This window comes from Porites lutea, chromosome 13 (genome assembly GCF_958299795.1).
Source record: "Porites lutea chromosome 13, jaPorLute2.1, whole genome shotgun sequence".
Taxonomy (NCBI): domain Eukaryota; kingdom Metazoa; phylum Cnidaria; class Anthozoa; order Scleractinia; family Poritidae; genus Porites; species Porites lutea.
The window spans coordinates 12,374,061-12,397,920 of record NC_133213.1 but is presented as its reverse complement, the minus strand read 5'-3'; the positions used below and the strand labels follow the sequence as shown (position 1 = coordinate 12,397,920).

The window sequence follows — 23,860 nt, the reverse complement described above, 5'->3', positions numbered from 1 at the left end:
TTGCCGTCTCATTTAAACTTTGCCAAGCCTTTGATGGATTTTTCCAGAAATTTTTTGATTTCGCAAAAAACGGCATTTTCGTAAAAACCCACAATTAACGACATCCTTCTTTTGTCATCTTGTTCAAAATTTTTGCCAAACCTTTGATAAGTTCTTGCCAAATTCGCCATTTTAGCCAAAGTTGCTATTCTTGCTAATTATCAACAGGGAATTTTCCCAGTCCTTTGATGAATCCGAATTGGCGAACATTTGTCATTTTCGTAAAACTCACAATTATCGACATGCCTCGTTTGTCATCTCATTTGAATTTTGGCAAACCTTAAATGAAATGTTGCCCAATTTACCATTTTTGTTATAATCGCCATTTGTCAAGATGCCCCTTTTTGTCATCTCTTTGTAAATTTTTGTCAAACCTTTGATAACTTCCTTCCAAATTCGCCTTCTTTGAAAAATTTGTCATTGTCCTAAAAATCGCCACCTATCAACATGCCCCTTTTTGTCATCTCATTTGAATATTTGGCCAAACCCTTGATGATTTTCTTGGCACATTGCCATATTTGTCGAAATCTACCTTTTCTCAATATTCCCCTCTTTGTCACCTCAAATGAGGTTTTGCCAGACCGTTGATGGATTCTTGCCCAATTCCCCATTTTCTCAAATTTGCCATTTTTGTGTAAATCGCCAACTGTCAATATGCCTGTTTTGTTGTTTCATTGTCTCAATCCTTGCCAAATTCGCCGGTTTCGCAAAATATGTCATTTTCGTAAAACCCACAATTATCGACATGCCTCTTTTGTCATCTTGTTTTAATTTTTGCCAACCTTAAATAAATTTTTGCCAAATTTGTCATTTTCGTAAATCGCTATTTGTCAAGATGTCCTTTTATGTTATCTTATTTGAATATTTGGCCAAACCCTTGATGAATGTTTGGCACACTCGCCATTTTTGCAGAAATTTGCCGTTCTCGCCTACATTTGCCATTTTCTTATTGTAATAGCCATTTGTCAAGATTCCCCTCTTTGACACCTCAATTGAGGTTTTGCCAAACCTTTGATGGATTCTTGCCCAATTCCTCGTTTTCTCAAATTTGCCATTTTCGCGAAAATCGCCAACTGTCAATATGCCTCTTTTGTTATCTCATTTAATTTTTTTTGACAGACCTTTCATGATTCCTTTGCCAAATTCGCGAATTTTGCAAAATATGTCATTTTCGTAAATCCCACAATTATGGACATGCCTCTTTTGTCATCCTGCTCAAGTTTTGGCCAAACTTTTTAACAATTTTTGCCAAATTTATAAACTTGATAAAATTGTCATTTGTCAAGGTACCCCTTTGTAGTTGGCTAAACCCTTGAACTCTCCATTTTTGCCCAATTGTTTTCCTTTTTCGCCTACATTTGCCATTTTCTTTTTATAATCACCATTTGTCAAGATCTCCCTCTTTGTAACCTCATTTGAGTTTTTGCCAAACCTTTGATGAATTCTTGCCCGATTCCCCATTTTCTCAATTTGCTAATTTCGTGAAATCGTCATCTGTCAATATTGCTGGTTTGCACTCGCCGTCACGGCGGCCATGCTGGTGCTCAAGAAAAAAAAGCATTTCTCTCCTCTGGGAACTTAACTCTATTTTCGTGTTAATACTTAGAGAAAAATACTATTGTATTGACCCCCCCCACATGGTAGCCTTGTCACGTGGTTGCAAACCAAGAAGGCCTCTTTTGCTGTCTCATTTAAACTTTTCGCCAGATCTTTGATGAATCCAAATTCGCCAATTGCGAAAAAAATTTTGTCATTTTCGTAAAACCCACAATTATCGACATGCCTCTTTTGTCATCTTGTTTTAATTTTTGCCAAACCTATAAATTCTTGCCAAATAAATCGCCATTTGTCCAGATGCCCTTTTTTGTCATCTTATGTGAAGATCTGGCAAGAGACTTTTTGGCCTACTCACCATTTTTGCCGAAATTTCTCTCTTTCGCCCAAAATTTGCCATTTTCTTATAATCGCCATTTGTCAAGATTTCCCTCTTTGTCACCTCATTTGAGGTTTTGCAAAACCTTTGATAGATTCTTGCCCATTTTCTCCAATTTGCCATTCTCGTGAAAATCGCCAACTGCCAATAGGCCTCTTCTGTTCTCATTTAAATTTTTTGCCTGACCTTTGATGAATCCTTAATTGCCAAATTTGCCAATTTCGCAAAATGTCATTTTCGTAAGACTCCCAATTATCGACATGCCTCTTTTATCATCCTGTGTTAATTAGGTTTAGGGTGATAAATATGTTATAAATTCTTGTCAAATTTGCCCTTTTCGTAAACAAAGAAAAGGTAAAAAAGCTAAAAGGGAGAACAAGCCATTTTCACATCTTCTATAATAGACCTTGTTTTGCATAAGCAGTCCTTAATTTCTTTTGGGACGACTGTAATACCCAGGGGAAATTAAGTGTAAGGTTATGGAAAATCTTTGGAGGGCAAGCAAGGCGTGTGGGAGATGTGCAAATGGTGGATGAAGAGTAAAAAATCACGTTTCCTGCTCCACTTCCACATTTTCCATAATGCATGCACCTTATTTGCCCCCCAAAATTTTGCATAACCACTGTTTTCAATTTCTCTTGGGACGACTGCAATACCCAGGAGAAATGAAAACAAAGGTTATGCAAAATCTTTGGGGGCAAATAAGGTGCATTATGGGAAATATGGAAGGGCGTATATTACATTTTTTTTTAAAAAAGCTAGTTTGCCTTCGTCTTCATGACTATGCACGTTTCCGATAATGTATGCCTTCCCTACTTTAAGAGATTCTTCCCAAAAAGAACTGAATTCGGTCCTTACTATACTACTTAAGTGAAGATGAACAGTTTTTGATTCAAACGCTAGGGCCGTTTGTTCCTAGTATAAACTGGGAAAGTCAATATTTAGGTCAGGTCACGTCACGATGCCTATTACCGCTAAGCCAATTAAGGCCTCGCTTATATGTAGAAACGTTGTCCGGGGTATAAGGGTTACTCTCCTTCTTTAGCCGCCCTGAGGGCCAACGTTTTATAAATTTCACTCGGCTATAAGGGTGCCAAGCGTAGACCGCTCACCCTTTCGATGGTAGGGGGTCAACGTTTCTCCACACGAACACTTTGAACGCATGCGCGATCGCTGCTTTAGACAATCAGAGCATGCGCGCGCGCTATTAGGTTGGGCAAAGGGGTCAGTTTTATTCTCAGATAATTGATCGCTAAAGGAAGAGAGAACCTTTTTCCCGGGACAATTATTCTTCATATAAATGGGGCCTATAAAGACAGTGCTAACTTAGCTTCCCCACCAACCTACAGCCTATGGTCAAGAAGAGTACCAGGGCATGCAGGGGGACCTATTTAAGCGTGGGTGGACTCGTTATAAATACAATGGCCATCCACCACAGGCAATGTCAAACCCCCAGTTATAGATGAATATAAAAGCAGCTAATTAACTATTACAAAACTGGCTCTGGGTCAGTCTTAATATAAAATCGTTCCTTTCTCATCCATGTCTTGATACCCCTGTACCCTGAGAGAAAAGGAAGTGCAATAGAGATACCACTCCCCAGAGGTTTGCATCTATAGGCAAACATCCACATACTGTAAATATGAGAGGAGGACAATTGATTCAGGAAAAGTTCAAGATCTGTTGATTCAAAGAATGCTATTTTCTTTTAAATTTTCAGTTTATAGCTGAAAAAAAAAATGTATGTGATACATTGTATGCCATTTTCCCAGTAAGTTAATACAATATGTTTGGTACGTGATTTCACCAGCCTTTGTGACGGTGATACGTAGAAATAATAGCAACACATGCACAACTGCTGAAGAGACGTTATACAAAAAATACCAATTTATAAAATAAAATCGGACCATACTAATGAGCACTTAATTTTGCACATTTATTTTAGTTGCTTTATACCATGTACTGAAGACGAGGGAGAACCCCGCCTAAGATCTAAATTGAAGGAATCCATCCCAAGTACATAATGATAATAATAGTTCGTGTTTACAGTGTATTAGTTGGAATGTCATTAAGAGCTGGGAGGCCGGGGATCTCATCCGGCTACTATGAATGTGGTCCCCTGCTACTTTCATACAAAAATAGAAGAAAAATAGAATCAAAAGAAATCCCTAGCCGTTTGATTCCCCGCCTACTTGTGGCATTTACCCGGCAACTTGAAATCTTAGTGACAACCCTGGAACTATTAGGTAACCTCAAACCTAGTTATTTATTTAACTTGGGCTTGGGTAACATTCCTATTGAATGAAATACAGGTAAGAACTTAAAAACTTACTTAGGTCCAGGTTTTGAAATACAGGTAAGAACTTAAAAACTGACTTAGGTCCAGGTTTCCATGTAGGAGTTACCATAAATCATTATATAACACTCCCATATCTTTTATATCCTAGATACCATGATAAACCATAATAGGGAATTTTTTTAAGGTTAACATTTATGGGTAGGATACAAATTTCAGAGTGAAATATCAGGAAAATGTCTCAAAAAAGTAAAAAATGCTAGCAAATAAAAAAGGAAAGCACCTAGCATTTACCTTCCCAATTAGTACCATTTCATGTAAAGTCTCTTCCAGGATAAATGGTGAGGAGAGCAAATATCCCAGCCGTATGAATTCTTGCCTTAAGTTTGTTAATTATTTGACACTTGATTTAATAATGAACAATGAATGACAGAAATTTGAGGAATCACGCCCATAAATTTATTTTCAGAAAAAATACCATCTTGAATTTGGAGCAATTTAATAACAGTTGGTTAAAAAGTCCAGGTGTATCTTTGGAAATTACCTGACTCTTATGAGGAGCCCAACATTTAAGTAAAGATACAATTATTTTCCTTTTGACTGCCTACCATCGTACTGACAAGTACTAAACACTTACAGATCTTTACGATTTGATCCCTACCCTTATCCTCTTTCCTAATGTTAATATCAATACTACAAAACGTTGATTTACTGAACCAAATATCATGACGCAATTGTTTTCTCTTTCTATTTCCTTAATTTGTGAAAATACTGTTCTGTGACAGGGTTCTGTCCATGGAAAACCTGACCTCTCTTCTGAATAGAGCATCTTTAGGTACAAAATCTGCAAAGATAATGGATCAATATTAGGACCTGTCGATACTTCATTTGGCAGTATGGGGTTGGTGGGCTGAAGCATTTGAGAATGGGGTACAAAAGTGACTTATCCACCTGTGGCTGAAAATTCCCACCTCTAGACCCACCACTAAATGTAGTAAACATGGAACTTGCATTTTGTGTTTGACAAAATCAAAATACCCAGCCTCTTACCTCCCTTCCCCATAACATAATGTGACACCAACTCTTTTACATTGCAAGTGACCACCTCCCATAATCAACTAGGGATCCAAAAACATCAAAATTTTCAAGTAAAGACCTATAAAAAGAACTTTCTGTAAGGTACGGCCTCTTGTAATATCCTACACTACTCTTGCAGTATGTGTGATGTTTCAGATTTTTTCTAACATAGCAGCCGTGAATTCAATATAATAGAGCAGAACTTATTGCCTATCAAGAAACCTCTCAAATTCATCTGAACTTGAGTTCCATTAAGAGAACAAAAGAAATAAAAAGCAATGGTCATCTTTCTTCCATTAGCCCTTCCAAGGGTTAAATTTTTTGCTAAACTTGAATATGTTTTGTGGCAAAATAAGAGCGAGTCTATAATAAAGGCGTTAATTGGTAAGGTGCGGTGGAAAACGTAGGCAGGAAAGCCTTGAACACGTAAGCAGGTACCCAATGTCTGACACACTTCCACTTCAACTTTAACCAATTGCTGCTGAGTCAAAGTCACTATATGAGGAAACTGGGCAACTCAACTGGTCCTGAGAAGAAACCACATTCTTTGACGATACAGCAGGGTACTGAGGTTACACCCTTGCTCCTGTTATTTCATTATTGTGCCCAACTACTTTCTGCATCTGTTCCTCGACAGCCTAAATAATTGGGGTCTACTGAATCAGCCTAGTCAGAGCAGAAGACAACCTATGCGAAGATCTTACCAAGCTTGGATTTGCAGACGACCTAACACTTGTAGCAGGACTAGAAGAGGTTGGTAGAACTTGCTGTCTACAAATTAATTTCATTAGGTGCTTCTACTCATCATTGGGCAGGGGGACACTGATAAAAGCCTGACCTTGAGCACGATCAAAATCTGAGGAACCTCCTTAATCATTGCAGAGCGAGAAATATCAAGCTGAACAAAAAGAAGTTCCATTTGAAGTGCAGTGAAGTGTCATTCACCGGGCATGTAATGACAAGGAATGGGCTTAAAGCAGATCCTAAAAAAGTCAAAGCACTTATTAAGATGGAGTAACCGGCAGAGATTCATTGGGTTTGTCAAGTATCTGTCTAAGTTCCTACAAGACCTATCAGAACTGTGTGAGCTACTGTGCCATCTAACATAAGAAAGCTGAGTGATATTGGACTCACGAACGGGAAGATGGCTTTGAGAAAACTAAAGATGCTGTCTCCAAAGCACCAGAACTCAAGTACTTCAGTAAGAGTGACCCAAACGAAGGCTAAGGAGATGCATCTAGAGATGGACTTGGCTTTGTACTGATGCAGCTAGGCCAGCCAATGCAAGCAGAGCACCCTCAATGGCAGAAAGGAAGTGCTCACAGATTTGAAAGGAATTGCTGGCCCAGGTCTTCGGCTCCTCGGCATGGAACACAACCACCACCATGTGTATGTTCGGAAAGTCATCCTCTGGACACATCACAAACTATTAGTCTCCATTTTGCAGAAGCCTCTGGTATCAGTTTTCAAGAGACCACAGCACCTACTGTTGCGGCTTCAACAATATGACTAAGAAATATGCTACAAGCCTGGCAAGGAGACGCTGCTAGCTGATACCCTGTCAAGAGCTTATTCAGAGGACTATGAGTGATCAGCCTCAAAATCAGAGGTGGAGTGCATAAATGCCACTCACTTTCTTCCTGTTCCAGACCACCAACTTAACGAACTTCAGAGAGAGACGGCTTATGATCCAACTCTACAGTTTGTAAAGAAAGCAATCTTGGATGGCGTCCCAGATACAAAGGATGAATAACCAGCCGCCATTCACCAGTACTGTATTTCCTTGAATAATATTTCTTTTTCGCACAAAAAGGGGGCAATTATTCGAAAGAAGGTGATTATTTGAGTGAGCCAATTATCTCAATATTGCTCACTGGAAGTCGTGTCCTAAATATTTTGTTCTATTTTTTCCATTAAATCAAAAAATAATCATGCCAAATAAACTGATCATGGGCTTTTAAAGTGTTCCAAATTTAGTTCCTTGACTAATATTTTCAGAGCTTGAATCGTCACTGATCAGTTTTGCTCAATCTCATTGCACTTCAATTTGACAGGGGGGGGGGGATAAAAGGAAGAAAAGATGGTTAGAGGGGCAGGGGAGGGCGATTATTCGAAGGAGGCGATTATTTTAAGTATTTCCGTCAAAGGGGGGTGTTAATTCGAGGGAGGCAATTAATCAAGGGACGTCTATTATTCTAGGAAATACAGTTCTTTGAAATCTGAGATGAGCTCTCAGTACATGATGGTGTAAGATTCAAGGGCAAGCGATGCATCATACTGCAGACCCTGAGGAAAAAGATCAAGCAGAAGCTACACTGACTATACTGGCCAGGCGTGAATGCTGAAATCACTTACTACATCCAGAAATGTGACGTCTGTATGTCACTTCAGAGTAACCAGAGTAACTAGACCAAACAACCACTTAGCTAACATCAAGGCCGGCTGGGAGAAAGTTGCCACTGACATCTTCACTCTTGATGACAAGAATTATCTCTGCACAGTACACTATTACTCTGGGTATTTCAAAATGGATTAGTTACACAGCAAAACAGGAACTGTCATCACAAAGAAACTTAAGACACATTTTGTCACACATAGAGCACCTAATGAATTGCTAAGTGGCAATTTGAGAACTTTTGTGGTCATCTGGGACTGAGCATGTAACCAGCTCCCAGGGCTAACCCCAAAGCAATTGACGAGTAGAAAACACAGTCGAGACTGCAAAGAGCTTAAGGCTTAAGGCTTAAGGCTTAAGAGCTTAAAGCCAAAACATCAGGAGCTGGTTATTTTCTTTCTCTGCTAAGCTGAAGAAACACCCCAATGGAGGGGCTTAACACCTCGCCAGCTCAGCGCATGTTTGGGCGATGTACGCGAACCCATCTTCAAGCAGCTCTTGCCATTGGTGAAAGGCGAGACAGTCAGAGTAATGCCACTTCCCCGTGATAAGAGCCAGACATGGTTCAAAACAGAAATAGATTGAAGAACTAGCAGATATGCGATCCTATGACGTATAGACAGAAGATGAAAGAATCCTTCGCAGGAGCAGACAGCCATTCTACAGCTCACAACCTAGAGAGGCTCCTGTAGCCCTGCAACCCCCGGATTTGGCAGCCTCTCCAGAGAAACTCCATGGACTTCAGGCAATAGAGGGTCAGTCATTCCCAACAGTGCCAGCCGACCAAAACCCCACTTGCACTATCTAGCAAGGCTCAACCTCTATGCATAACACTTAACAAGTCTCAGCCAGTTGAAAATAGGATCACTAGAGCTGTGGCCCGTTTCTCGAAAGTCCTGGTAACTTTTCGGGCCCGAAATCAAATATTCAAATCAAAATAAAAAGAATAAGGGCACCGGTCCTGGACAGCAAACTACTTCATTTTGTTTCACTAAGTGATAGTTTTATCACATTAGATGTAAAACTATTAAAACCTCTATCTTGCATGTAAACAACAAGAGCTTTAATTATCGGGGCATTTGAGAAACGGGCCCCAGGTTGGTTGTCAAAGCCACCTGCCTATTTAAAAGACTATGCTTGACTATACCTGATGATTTTTTTTTCTTGCTTAGACATTGAACACGTTGCCTTTTGAAACAGCTGACTTTGTTTGTTCAAAATGTTCTGCGTTCAGTGCTTTGGCTGATGTTGTTGGGCTTTCACTAGTTATTAAGTGCCCATTGTGCACTGAAATTTTTTTTATTTTCATTTTTTTTTAAAAAGAAAGAAGGAAAGGTGTCATGGTAGGCCTGTAGTTGGAAGCCACTTGGCCTAAAAAACAGGTGCTTTTGTAGCAGCTTTGAGGCGGCCATTAAAGACTGAGTTTGTCCTTATTAAGCCAGACTGCTATTGTCACACTAATCATAAAATTGTGCAGAGTCTCTGAGAGCTTTGATGTTGTTGAGAATTTAATGACAACAAGTGTCCTCTGTGAAAAGTCAGTCTCCAGAAAAAATGCACAATTTTCTTCCTGGTAGACCTTCTTTGTTGCATGTGACCACATGGAAATTTTGCACAGTTTCCAAATACTTCTTGCACACAATCAACAGTTACCAAGATGTTTTATTACGCTGGTACAAGATTCTGAGTGATAAATCATTTTACCATAACTTTATCTAGTAGTGAATGTTAGTATCCTTTGCTAATGCATTTTCATACACACCAACATTTACACAAAGGACAATATTTAACCACTAGTGCATTACAGGGAAAATACATCAATAAAGCTTACCAGCTAATCCAAGCCTTTGTTTGCTTCTTTTAATCCCTGGTTTTCTTTCATGCCTGTACAAAAAATGAAAACAAAAAGAAAATATAACTCAAGAATTGTTTTTTTTTCATTAACATTCTAAAATTCACGGACGAGAGAACTTTTATTACATGTATCTATACAGTTACAGAGAGTGTCTAGAAGTAGTATAATTTATTATTTATACAAATGAACAAAGATAACCTCACGATAAATAATGACAAGATGTGAGTTTGTGATATCAGGACAATAGCAGCAATTGGCAGAAGTCTGTTTTTAATTCTGAACTTCAGAAGTATATTAAGAAGTATAAGAAGCCCATGTGTCTGGACTTTGTCGTTGAAGTTTACTTTGTTGTGTGATTTGAATGTTTCCCCCTCCAATCTGAACAACTTTATTCTTAGTGAATTGCACAGATCTCCTTTCTGATGGATTCTAGTTTTTTTTTTCAATTTGTTAGAGTTTCTTGAAGCTTTTAGTACAAGAAGTTGAGCACATACATTTTCTATTACATAAAGCTGCATGCACTAAAAAGAACCCTGATAATCTTTATCAAGAGAACATTGAAGCTAATTAATGGAATTTTCAAGAAAAAAATTGAGAGCAAGCTGAGAAAAATGCCCAGAAATTGTCAGAACAAATTTATTCGGTTTTCATCACTTTGTCCTATCATGTGGTGATCTCAGTGCTTGCACACATTTTGGGCATACTGTACATACAGTACTCTTGTTGACTTTCATAGACTGTGTTAACAAATGACAAAATAACAAAATCCAATTATAAGAACCTGATGAAATTTGGCAGAATTGCTGTTAATACATGTATAATTCCACTTTACATAAAGGAAACAAAAAATTAAAGTTGCATAAAAGAGTTTGTCACACTTAGTAGAGTAACATTGCTTTTTTCTCACTACACAGTGCCCACAACTCTTAAGGCAGAAGTTTGGAAAAAATTAACATAACACCTCTCATTGTTGATTGGTTACATGTACCACATGAATAAAAAATGGCAATCAGAAATGTTGATGTTGGGTATGCAGGCATTTTGTGGGAAGGGAGGATATACAAATCTCCTAAAAATACTGTGAGGGAGGCTAGGTTACAGAAACAAAATTTCACAAATTTTTTCAGAAAAAGCTGATGATAATAAAGGAATTTAATACTGGATATTAACCAGCAAAGGAGAGTGGATTCTATCTAACTCACCTATTGAAAAATCTACATTTTAGCATAATTCAGCTGTAAATGTGGTGCTCCAGCAGTGCACTATTCTTCATAAAATAGACCAAACCAAGCAGTGTAGATTTTTGTTGTACACTGTATGAGTACATTAATTTTGTGTAAGGTCTTCAGCCTGCAGGCACAGTTGCTACATTTGTACATTATTTAAAAATAATTGTTTGATATCAAAGTCCTTTTTATCTGCCTCTTTCACACTACCCATAATACACCTTGTTTACCCTTGTTTATCTGATACATAGTGACTCAAGGATCACATGTCTTGGATGGATATAGGAGCTGGCGGTACAGCATGACAGTTCACAACATTGGTAACTCTAAGAATGGCAATGTATACTGCCCCCATGAATAAGAACCTAGATTTTTTCCACGTTTTTTTTTTAAATTTATTTATTTGCATCACTGATTTACATTACTTACAAAGCATATAAATAAATGATTACATTGCTACTATACACTAATTACTTAAACAATCCAGATCTATAATACAGAGTAGCCAAAGTAACTTATTAAGTAGTTCTTGCATACTCATGCGCACCCACACACACACATGCACACACACGCACTACACACATTTACTGATTATCCGCCTAGGAACATCAAAAGAGCCTCTAGAGAGTTAGCGTGATTGCTGTTCTCTACACATCTCGACAAAGGAAATAAAGAGTAAAGATCATTTTCCCAGATAAATGCTCCCCATTTTGCATTGAATTTTCTTAAAATCCCAGTTTTAATGGCATAACTTCTTTCATAATCAAGACAATTTAGAATGGTTTGAAAAAAGAGTTCCCATGAAGGGTTAGGGCCTTTTTGTTTGGAGAAATAGATGTGATACCTCGTGATTAAAAGTGCATGATGGAAAAGTAGGTTTGTAGTATCGTTCACTAGGCCTATGCAAGACAAAACAGAGAATTCTTCGTTAAGAAAGCAAGAGCTGTTTTTCATCCAGTTACCAATTTCATTCCAAAAGGATTTAACCAAAGGACATTCTCAAAAGAGGTGCAAAAGAGTTTCCGAGCTTTCTTCGCAGAAATTGCATTGATCATTAGATTTGATTCCAGTTTTTAAAAGGAAACAGTTTGTTGCCAATTTTCTATGCAGAAATTTAAATTGAAAAACACGTAATTTAGATTCGTTGGTATATAGAAAAGCAAGGGTACATGACTTACCCCAATCAATTGTGTCAAAGTCACAAGAGTTGCAGTCTGCCAGTCATTTTTCCTAACTTTTACAAGGGATAGAAGTGCTTTGGTTAGATGTGATTTGTAAGCTAGTTTACAGAAAGCTTCAGAGGGTAATAGGCTTCTGGTGTCGGTTTTAGCACCTTTCAAATTTTGTGGACAATGTTTTTGCGTTTTATATTCGAGACAGAGTTAGCCTAAAAAGGTTCTTATAGAAATGGTACATATACGTGTAGTTAGCACAAGTTAAGGCTATTTAGGTTCTTAAGAAAAAAAATGCAATACAGCTAAGAGTATATAGTGGGTCAGCTTATTATTAACTGGCTTGCCAAAAGGCGGGCCCAGTTCATAAAATGCCTTCAATTTTTTCTCCCGTGTGTATTTCTAGCAATTCCTGGTCGGGGTGTGACGTCTACTCTTCAAATCCTGACCCTAGACCTATTTCAGACCAATACCTATTAGGCAAATGTAAGGCAGTTCCCCTCCAGGATTTTCTGTTCACAAAATGTACGCTATCAATAATAAGTTAGTAGTTAATGATTATTATTAACTACTGACAAATCCGGGGGGGGGGGGGGAGTATTCCTGGGACCTCATGCTGGGGGACTGTGTTGTTTTGCTCTCCAAATCCTGACCCTAGACCTTATTTCAGATCAATACCTATGAGACAAATGTAAGGGAAAACTCCCCCGAAAATTTTCATTGTGTTTTTAGTAATGGTGATAAACACTATAAATTATTAACTATAAAGCACATTAAGCAAAGGCAGCGATTAAATGAAGACGTGTTTGAAGCTAGCCTAATATGCTTTTTCATCGTCTCCTTCAAAAGATGCTATGATGAGTACCTTTTGTGGTTTTTCTTAGTTTAATTTTTGTTGAAATTTAAACCTTTTGATGAGTTTTTTCCCTTCCAAAACGTGATTGCAAATCTCTCTCTGTGTGTAGAGCTCTAGTGTGGGTGTGTCTGTGTGTGTGTACATCCATTGAATAAAGATGTCTCTCAAGCTATCATTGGCACTTTTTTTCAGTGCATTTTACAAACGATGGTAGGATGGGTTGCTTTGAGGTTTGTCATTGCTTTATGTTGAAGTTTAAACCGTTTAAAATGTGATGACCAATGTCTCTTTTTACCTTATTGCAATTCTTGCTTTGCATATGAAATGCCATTCCTTGCTCATTCTAGATCACCACGTCCAAAAAAAATTTCTATATATGTTTACTAGGACAGTTAGAAAGGCTTTAAATGCAATATCAAACAAAAATGAAACCTAAATTTAATTTGCTTTGTTAGTTTTAAGAACCAGAATTGAGAAATGTACTGCTCATTAATAGTTTTTTATGACCCATAGAACGACAATAATTTTTGGAATTTCTGGTTAGGTCAAATCAGTCACGTAATACTGTCACACTTTATTTCGGGGGACAGAGGGATTGGGGCAGGGGTGCGTGAAAATAACGCTTATTGTTACCTGCTTAGAATGGCTAACTTGCTTACTTTAATCATAATGGTGGAATTTGAAAAGTTACAGTCTCGATTTAAAAATGGTACTCATTTTTCTTGTTACGAAAGTCTTTCAAAAGGGTACAATGTTCAGATGAGTTTATGTTTAACTCTCTCAAGAGATGCTATGTCACACAATGGTCATGCAGTGACAATGTGGTGGCCTCGACAGTTTGTACAGACACCCTCCCAAGAAAAAAAAATTTGCTTACCAAATTAGAAGTTATGTAAAAATGACCAGATAAGGAGCTAAAACATCGACCTCATTGGCATATAAATTTCAGTTGGAGTGACAAGGCACCTATGTCTCCAAAGAAAATTCCGAATGCTGACTTATCTGATATTTACCTAAGTGTACAGAATTTTTTCCATTTAGATAAGAACCTGTTTCAAATTTTAGGCTAAATAGGTTCTTATATACAGTATAGAAGGGGGGCTTAACTGGCTCATTTTCACCTAACAGGCTCTTAAAATCCAGGTTCTGAGTCATGGGGTTTTACTGTATGCCTAAAGTTTCTGTGTGCTGCCTTAAGCAGGCCACAACATATTCAATGTGTGAGTATGAAAAAATTAACCCCATTGGTATCAACACTTCTTTGCAGGTTAACATTTTAACTGTAGTATTGAAACCCACCTTCTAGAGGCTCTGATAGGGCAAAATTCTAATAAGCAACCTTGCCTTGAAACAGTGACAGAAGACTAAGTGACAACAAATTAACACAATTAACGATGGTCTGAATACAGAAATGCAAAAACGTGAAACTACATTAACTGAAAGTATTTGAAATTTAGTCTAGGGACATATGTGCCCTCACATCCACAAAAAGACCTCTTTCTACATTTGTATATATTGAAATTCAGCATGATAGTAAGTCCAGGAGTACTGTAGCTCTCATTCTAAATTTTAAAATACAAAATCCCTTGACGGACATCTTGCTACACCATAAATTGGACAGCTAGAGCTGTTCCCTACTTCGCTCTACTTCCTTTATATGATTCTCTAAAAGACGGACCTCTTTAAGACAGACCCTTTTTTCTGATCCCAGAGGTATCCATAGAGAGTTGACCAAATAAAAAATTGCAAGCAGGCTAAACTGTGTTCACATTTCTTGGAGAATTTTGATCCAAAAAAGTCTAACAGCATCATCTTCCAAATCAAAAGCAAAACACATCCACATTGAATTTCCACATTTTTATTCTTTGCTACTTTCAGGGAATCACGCAGTCTGCTGCGTGAGTGACTACACTAATCCCTAAATTTGCTAATTTGAGGGCCCTCATGATACAGGAAACTCTTCAGCCTAAACTTTGAAATAGGCTATTATTTTCTAAATCAAGTGTTTATATATTATTTTCTAAAGGAAGACTTCAAAATCCCCATGAACAATGCTTCAGTTTTTTCTTGTTACGGTCATTTTTACAAGCCCGGTTCGGTAAATAAGCTTAAGCAGTAACTTAACTTACAATTTGCAGCAAAATCAAAAAAGCTCACAACTTCGCGATCTATAAAAACAAGACTATAGCTAGCCTAGCTTGAGCTTATCTGTACCATGACTCTAATCATTATATAAAAACGCCTTTGAAAGTATTGCAAATAACACCTTACCTCAGAAGCTCGAAAATACATTCTTGTTGCTACTGTCCTTCTTCGAACTCTCTGATTGTGCTTTCATCCTTGTCCCAGGCTTTCTAGCTCTCCAACATATGAAAATATGCGTTGACCGAGGAAAGTTTCGAACAAACCTCAAACTTCTGTAAAATTCTCCAAAAACCCATCAGGGAAAACGCTCCAAAACTGTTTCATACACAAGTTTTCCACACGATCAGGACACTGAAACGAACAAAACTCATACTACAGCTCTCCCCTAGTTGGGAAGTCACATGAAGAAGACACGATCACAACGCACTTTGATTGGAAGAAATAAAACCCCATTCTATTGGTTGATAGGTGAGAGGACCAAACTGCAGCGGAGGACACAACTGCAACGCTACACAGGCTCTTCGTGTTCGTCCCAGCTTTCCCAAGCCCAGGCCTGGGTACGAGCTTGATAATTCCCGCGTAAAGTTACATCAGCCTCGTCCCCAAGCTGCGTTCCAGGAGACGAACAAAACGATGGCTTCGAATTCCAGGTACGATTCTTTTTTCTTTTCCTTCTTAATAGGTTATCGATGTATGATAATAACAAGTAGCCGACTAATATTTGTCTAAGTAGTATTCTTCAGCAAAGAAAGTTTTAGATGCGGTGGGATATTTCACAGGGACATTGTCTTATACGTTGTTTGCACGGCGCGCGCGAATATTGGAACATAAACATGCGATTTGAAATGAAATGAACTAAACCCTGGAATACCGGAAATAACTTATTCGCCGTATTTGTGATGTGGAAGGAATCTAAGTCCTGTGAATGAGAAACTACGTGATTTATGTAGGATTGTATCATAAGATCGCGTCGATAAAACGGTGAAAATGCACATAAGCTGCCATTTAAGTGTACACACCTCATAAAGAGATGTCTCTGTGGTTTTTTCTTACCGTTTCCTGCCCTAAAAACGTTATGTTAGCAAGTTTTGATGTTTTATCGATCTTACGACATGCTATTAAATATACCTTCGAGGATCGAGGCTGTTGTGAGTCAAATTTCGATTAGTGATAGGTTTGTTACTCATGATCACCTCAGAGGAACAAACTACCGGGTAATATTTTGTCTTTTTATTTTAATTTTTTGCTAGAGCTCAGGTTGCAAAAGAGGAATGTGTGATAGCAAATATTAATGCTAGTACAGTAGCTTTCAACCCAAAAATAGCATTTCGAATATACCTCCTACTGGCTGCCATTTTGTATCAGTGTTAAAGCTTTGGAGTTCTTTTTGACCCAGGATATTAGCTTAGTATTCTTACGTGTACTTTCTAGACAAATTTTTATTTTATTTATTTATTTAGTCACTCACAAAACCTTATACAACATGAACGAAGCTTGAAGCTTATATTAATAGGCTTCCTTCAACTACCTATTGAACTAAATTCATGGCTGAGTGCAGAGTGAGCAAGATCAGAAATTAATTAAGCAACAGATTGGCTATCATGGATAATTCTTTAAATTTTTATTTAAAAACAAATATAGAAGGAGAGCTAATTAGTGAAATAGGCAATGAATTCCAGATTTTAGGTCCTTGGTAAAGGATACTGAATTGCCTTATATTTGTTCTACAAAAATGAGGTCTATACTGAGAGGCTAGTCGAGTTTCGTATTGATGGACTTGATTACTACTTAGAACAAGTCACGAAAGCTACTAGGCAAAAGATTATGGTGATAAGAATACATAAAAGCAGCGACAGAAAATGAATTAATACTAAATATGTCAAGGACTTTAAGCTGGCTAAATAAAGGGGCTTATTTGCTAGATAGTGAGCTTTTGTTATGAGCTGCACTAGACGCTTTTGCAAAAGGTAAATACAGTTTAGGTTGGAACAGTAGGTGAAGGACCAGGTGACATTACAGTATGTTAAGAATGGATATACAAGGGAGTAATACAAGGTCATCAAAGTTTGGAATGATAGGTAAAAGTGGGCTTTCGCAATAATTAATTCCCACACTTTTCAAGATTTTTTGTGAGACAAAATCAATATGTGCTTTCCAAGAGAGATGCTGATCAATGAGAACACCTAAAAATTTTGTCTCCATGACTTGCTTGATCACAGTATTTTCCAGAGTAAGAGGGACATTAACATTGACTTTCTTTTGCCTTGGATGAAAACTCATAAAATTTGTTTTAGTCAAATTTAGAGATAACTTATTCACTTTAAGCCAAATAATTATTTTTGCAAGTTCATTGTTAACAATAGAAACAAGGTGGTTGGCATCTTTATGGGAACAAAAGATACTTGTGTCATCAGCAAACAGTAAAGATTGAGTGAGACTAGAGACATTGGGAAGATCATAAAGTAAATAATAAACAAAAGAGGTCCAAGAATTGAGCCCTGCGGGATGCCGCATAAAATTTTCCGCGGATAAGATCGATGGGACCCAAACTGGATGAATTGAGTCCGATCCTCAAGATTCTTTTGATCCGCGCCAAAGCAGTATCCTGAATACCATAGTGTTGCAGTTTTTGACACAATATTTCGTGATTAATGGTATCAAATGCCTTGGAAAGGTCTAAGAAGATGCCTAAAGTTGTTTCATTTCTCTGTCGATAGCTGAAGATATGTTGTTGATCAAGTCAATTAAAGCTAATGCAGTCGAACGATTATTACGGAATCCAAATTGTTTCGAGTATAAAATGTGACCCTCCATATGATTTCAGGGACAAAGGTGATAACACGCTCACAACACGCTTCCACTTAAAAACGAAAGAAATTGACTTTAACACGCTTACAAAGCACGCTAGAGCACACTTTAATGAGCTTGTGCTTTTGTCTCACATAACACACTAAAGGCAATAAAGCGTGCATCATAGAACAATGAAATGTGTTAACCTTAGATAACAAAAGCTAGTGTGCAAGAAGACACCATACTTAAGTATGCAACTTAGTGTGCTACATCGCACGCAAACTTTCTGGACAAGAAGCAAAAGTAATTGTAACACAATCATTGTACACTCATTCTTGATGTGAAAGCCGAAGCTCTTATCGGTAAATAATCAGTCAGCTTCATGATCAGAAAAAACAACGCTGTAACATATTTTCTACAAAGGGTCAAGGATTTAAAATCAAACTCTTTGAATTTTTGGTTTATCTGGAGCCTGTTGTTTTTCCTAAACATCACAAACGTATTTCTTTTAGCTTTCTTTTAGAGTACCTTCAAGTTCAAGGTTGAAATATCAAATTACTGAACGACTTGCCTCAACCGCATAACATGAGCTAACAGGTCAACATAACCTGGAAGTTGTTGATAAATCATAAAACTTAAGCTAGAAAATTATAATTATTATTAAGTCTATCTTTTGAAGTGTAGAAAGTGTTTTTATTTTTGGAGCATAGCGTGTGAAGGTACGTATTTGCGTGAGTCACGTGTGAAGGGTTAAAAGATCGCAAGTACAGCCGCTGAAAATCTTTTTCTAAAACTTTAATGTTTTTGCGATCGGATAATTTCAAAAATTACTGCAAAACGTACAGCAAAAAAAAAAGATAACAGAATAAATGATCTGAGAAATCTCCAAGTGTACCGTTCGTAGCAAGACAGAAAACGCTACTGCTTCGATTGTTCCAGATCGATGCAAGTAATTATCACGCGTAATTTGAAACTTTTTGCTTTTACACACATCGAAAGTTTTTCCTAGACTAAATACATACAACCGCAACCTAACGTTTTTAAAAGCAAGGGAAAACAGTCATGATTTTAATGCTGAACATTTTTCTAAGACTTGTAGATTCATTCGAGATCATTTTTAGACAAGAAACTTTATCTGCACTACAGCGGAAGTCACAGAAGCGAATTTCAAGCGCTTGTTTGTTTACTTTTTATCAGCGGACATTTTTTGTCCAGAGCCAACGATCAATTTAATGTTTTACCTTTTCATTTCAAAAGCGCAGAATGAGCAGGGAATTTTGTTGTTTGTTCACTGGAAGTTGGCATAGAGGCTATCCAATAAAAGGCGAAATTTGTACGAGAGTTATATTTTTCAAGCTATGTTTTGTTTTACTTCAGCGTGTTAATCTGTGTCAATGCAACTTTGCACACTAAGCGTGTCATCGATCACACTTGACTAAAACAAAGGATTAGCGTGCTAAATAAACCGAAACAAAACATCAAAACATTGTGTGTCATTGATTGTTTCAGTAATTAAATATGCACATAAAGTGTGTCTTTGGACACACTAAGCATGTTGTGTTAGCGTGTTGTGAGCGTGTCATCACCTTTGTCCCGGATATCACGTGGAGGGTCACAAATATTATGCAAATTTAAGAAATTAATCAGTCGGTTGTACATGACTTTTTCCAAGAGTTTAGATAAGGCTGGAAGAAGTGATATTGGCCTTTAGTTACTAAAAAGTGTTGGGTCATCTGCCTTAAAAACTGGAATCACTTTATTGGCTATTTTGAGAGATTCAGGAAACACACCAGTAGACAACAAAGTGTTTATAACGATTTGACATTAATATTGTTTAATTCACCAACCGTTAGTTGTTGCAATGAAATGGATTCAGAAAGAGAGCTGCTCAAGAAATCCTTGGGTGATGAATTTGTTTAAGGAATTTGGCTCACCAAATTTGGCCCTTTATTGGTGAAGTAATCACAGAAATTATTGGCAATGTCGGTAGGATTGCTAATTTCCATTCCATTTTTGGTGAAGCTTGCAGGATACAGTGATTTAGCGACAGGCCTGTTGTTTAGTTCATTGAGAATTTTCCATGTTCGCTTTAAGTTAGATCTAGCCTTATCCAATTTGTTGTCATAATAATAATATTTTTCCTGGCGACACGAACAAGACAAGTTAGCTTATTTCTAAATGACTTATAGTTGGATTAATGCTCATGACTTGGTTTCCTTAGGAATAATTTATACAGCCTAGACTTTGTTTTAATTGATTTCAAGATTCCAGTTGTAAGCCACGGATTATGCAGAGTTTTTAGGTTTTTCCCTTAACAAAACTTTATTGGAAAACTCTTGTTATAAATTCAGTATATTTTTGTAGGAACCCATTGTAAGCGGCGTTGGCATCAGCATAAATTAGAGAATTCCAATCAAATTTACACAAGAGGTTGTTAAATGCATTATTAATATTCTGACTAGAGAAGTTGCAAATGGCAACACTTTCCTTAGGCTTAATTGTTGAAGAATGTATCAGTGTAACAGAGTGTGAAGATTGGTAAATGGTCAGACAGATCGTTAATAATAAGTCCATTGTCACACAAGGCAGAAATATTGTTTGTAAAAATGTTATCAATCAGGGTGGCGCTGTACCAAGTAATATAAGGCGAGTTGGTCTCAAAATTAGCGGGTAAAGAAAATGAGAAAAGAACGCATTCATAAACTCGTTCGTAGCTGAATGCAAATCAGTGTTAAGAAGGTCTAAATTGTCCCCATTATGTAACACATTTTATTGTCCCTGGTTACCCGGTCAAGCAATTGCTGAAAAGATTAGTGCAATAAGCATGGAGCCAAATGACATCAATTATTTTTCAGTACTGAATGTTAGGTGAGCTCCATGCAAACATTGAAATGTTTCTGTTTTCTGTTCTAGAAAAGCAAGGAAAAGAGAAAGGTTGTCATGTTGCTGGTTGGGTATCGTATAGTGCTACAACTGTTTTTAAATTTATTTTCCGGTCTTTTACTTATCGATAGACTGCATCATACTGAAAACACAACAGCAAACAAAGATGAAAATAATGTTATTGACATTTTGTTGAAAGTAAAAATAGTTAAAACAGTGTAAAGTAAAGCAATTGCATGTAGGTATTTTTTTAAGAACAGTTTATCAGTAGTATTTGGTAGTCTCAAAAACTCATTTGCTCCTTCACTTAATGTTGAAATCCTTAGCAAATTGTCAGCTGGTTTCTGAAAAAATGTCTTGCCTAGTTCCTAGCTCTCCAGTTTTACCCAGTGGTCAGTGTATTTTGGATGGGCCATATGATGCCTTTGATCTTGGTTAAATCACCAGAATGAATTCACCATGACGGCCTGGGAAAGGTTGTACAAGTACGATACAACAACAAGCTACAGAGATTACCAGACACCTGGTATCTTCAATTAACTATTGTAGTTCTCTTCTATTCTGTTGCTTTATGTTTTTGTATGGCATCTCTGTGTAATGGTTCTTTTCCTAATGTTGTACTTCTGCTGTTCCATAGTCGAGGGCTAGGTGCTCTAGTCCAGCAATAGCTTTGGTTCAGTTGTGCCTCAGTACTGTAAGTATGGTAAGTATCGTGTAGGTATTGTGTCTCTGTGTCATGTGCAGTTCTATGTGAAATATTATGCAGTGGTTCTGCGGTTCCATAGTTAAGGGCAAGGTCCTCTAGTCCTACCACAACTTTGGTTCGGTGGTTCCTTCGTATCGTAACTACCGTGTATGAATTGTGTCTCTGCTGTGGTTCTGCGGTTCCATAGTTAAGGGCTAGGTTCTCTAGTTCTATCACAACTTTGGTTCGATGGTTCCTTGGTATCGTGAGTACAGTGTATGTATTGTGTCTGTGTAATGTGTAGTTCTTTTTGTAATGCTGTGGTTCTGCGGTTCCTTAGTTAAGGGCTAGGTGCTCTAGTTCTACCACGACTTTGGTTCGGTAGTTCCTTGGTATCTTGAGTACAGTGTTATGTGCAGTTCTTTGTCTTATGCTGTGGTTCTGCGGTTCCATAGTTAAGGGCTAGGTTCTCTAGTTCTACCATGACTTTGGTTTGGTGGTTCCTTGGTATCGTAAGTACAGTGTATGTATTGTGTCTCTGAGTAATGTGTAGTTCTTTTTGTAATGCTGTGGTTCTGCGGTTCCATAGTTAAGGGCTAGGTTCTCTAGTTCTACCATGACTTTGGTTCGGCGGTTCCTTGGTATTGTAACTACAGTGTATGTATTGTGTCTCTGTGTAATGTGTAGTTCTTTTTGTATTGCTGTGGTTCTGCGGTTCCATAGTTAAGGGCTAGGTTCTCTAGTTCTACCATGACTTTGGTTCGGCGGTTCCTCAGTATCGTAAGTACAGTGTATGTATTGTGTCTCTGAGTAATGTGCAGTTCTTTGTTTTATGCTGGGGTTCTGCGGTTCCATAGTTAAGGGCTAGGTACTCTAGTTCTACCATGACTTTGGTTCGGTGGTTCCTCAGTATCGTCAGTACAGTGTATGTATTGTGTCTCTGAGTAATGTGTAGTTCTTTTTGTAATGCTGTGGTTCTGCGGTTCCATAGTTAAGGGCTAGGTTCTCTAGTTCTATCACAACTTTGGTTCGGTGGTTCCTCGGTATCGTGAGTACAGTGTATGTATTGTGTCTCTGAGTAATGTGCAGTTCTTTGTTTTATGCTGGGGTTCTGCGGTTCCATAGTTAAGGGCTAGGTTCTCTAGTTCTACCATGACTTTGGTTCGGTGGTTCCTTGGTATCGTGAGTACAGTGTATGTATTGTGTCTCTGAGTAATGTGCAGTTCTTTTTGTAATGCTGTGGTTCTGCGGTTCCATAGTTAAGGGCTAGGTTCTCTAGTTTTACCATGACTTTGGTTCGGTGGTTCCTTGGTATCGTGAGTACAGTGTATGTATTGTGTCTCTGAGTAATGTGCAGTTCTTTTTGTAATGCTGTGGTTCTGCGGTTCCATAGTTAAGGGCTAGGTTCTCTAGTTCTACCATGACTTTGGTTTGGTGGTTCCTTGGTAGTGAGTACAGTGTATGTATTGTGTCTGTGAGTAATGTGCAGTTCTTTTTGTAATGCTGTGGTTCTGCAGTTCCATAGTTAAGGGCTACGTGCTCTAGTTCTACGACAACTTTGGTTCGGTGGTTGCTCGGTATCGTAAGTGCTATGTATGTATTGTGTCTTTGTGTAATGTGCAGTCCTTTTTGTAATGCTGTGGTTTTGTGGTTCCATAGTTAAGGGCTAGGTGCTCTAGTTCTACCGTTACTTTTGTTTTGTGGTTGCTCGGTATTGAAAGTGCAATGTGTATGCATTGTGTGTCTGTGTATTGTGTAGTTCTTTGTAGAAGGCTGTGCTTCTGCTGTTTCATTGTTAAGGGCTAGTTGCTCTAGTCCTGCAATAGCTTTGTTTCAGTGGTTCCTTATTGTTGTAAGTGTATGCTGTGTATCTGTGGTTCATAAATTTTCTGTGGTTGATAAATGTGTTTTTGTTCTTACAAAGTCTTCCATGCACTGCAAGTATGTACTTGTAGATATTGGGTGTCCTGTTTCTTTTTAGGTTGCTATTGTTTTGTACTTGTGTGACTTTCCCCAGACCCACATGGTGAAATTATTGCAGTGATGTAAATTAGGTGAAGGTTTGCATGGACTATTGGAAAGGCATTGACTACATAGTGAAACTTTTGATGCCTGGGAATTTGGCTACAGTGTTCTTCTATTTATTTTTGTAATGCTGAAATTAAAGCTTTTCAAATTCATTCAAAGAGCAAAAACCTTTTGGAGTTAACCATTTAAAACGGTTTTTCTATACCTAATTGCTTCACTTTACACTGCCTTACAGAGGTAATAAGAGATGAAATTACTGTAGTAAAACATTCTTGCTTCACTTATTCTTAGATCGGTACCAAGGAGGAAGGTGGAATGGCCCACCTATCCACCCATGTGCTGAAATGTAGTGGTATTATATTAGTAGGTTAATCGTATGTTCTTCTTCTTCTGAAGGCAGTTGATCAACTCTTCCATAACTGAAGACATTCATTGAAGTATAAGGTGAAAGTGTTGTTTACTGTTGGCTTATTTATTTAT

The 23,860-nt window shown here is 37.7% G+C and overlaps 1 long non-coding RNA gene across 1 annotated transcript; it reads right to left on the bottom strand.

Annotated features, from left to right (window-relative positions):
• Window positions 1-4,470: 4,470 nt before the first annotated feature.
• Window positions 4,471-15,368, bottom strand: LOC140922743 (uncharacterized). Its single transcript, XR_012164103.1, has 3 exons — window positions 15,121-15,368; window positions 9,572-9,624; window positions 4,471-5,112 (listed from the first exon to the last, which is right to left on the bottom strand). It is a non-coding gene; the product is annotated as an uncharacterized lncRNA (long non-coding RNA).
• Between the last annotated feature and the right edge of the window lie 8,492 nt (window positions 15,369-23,860).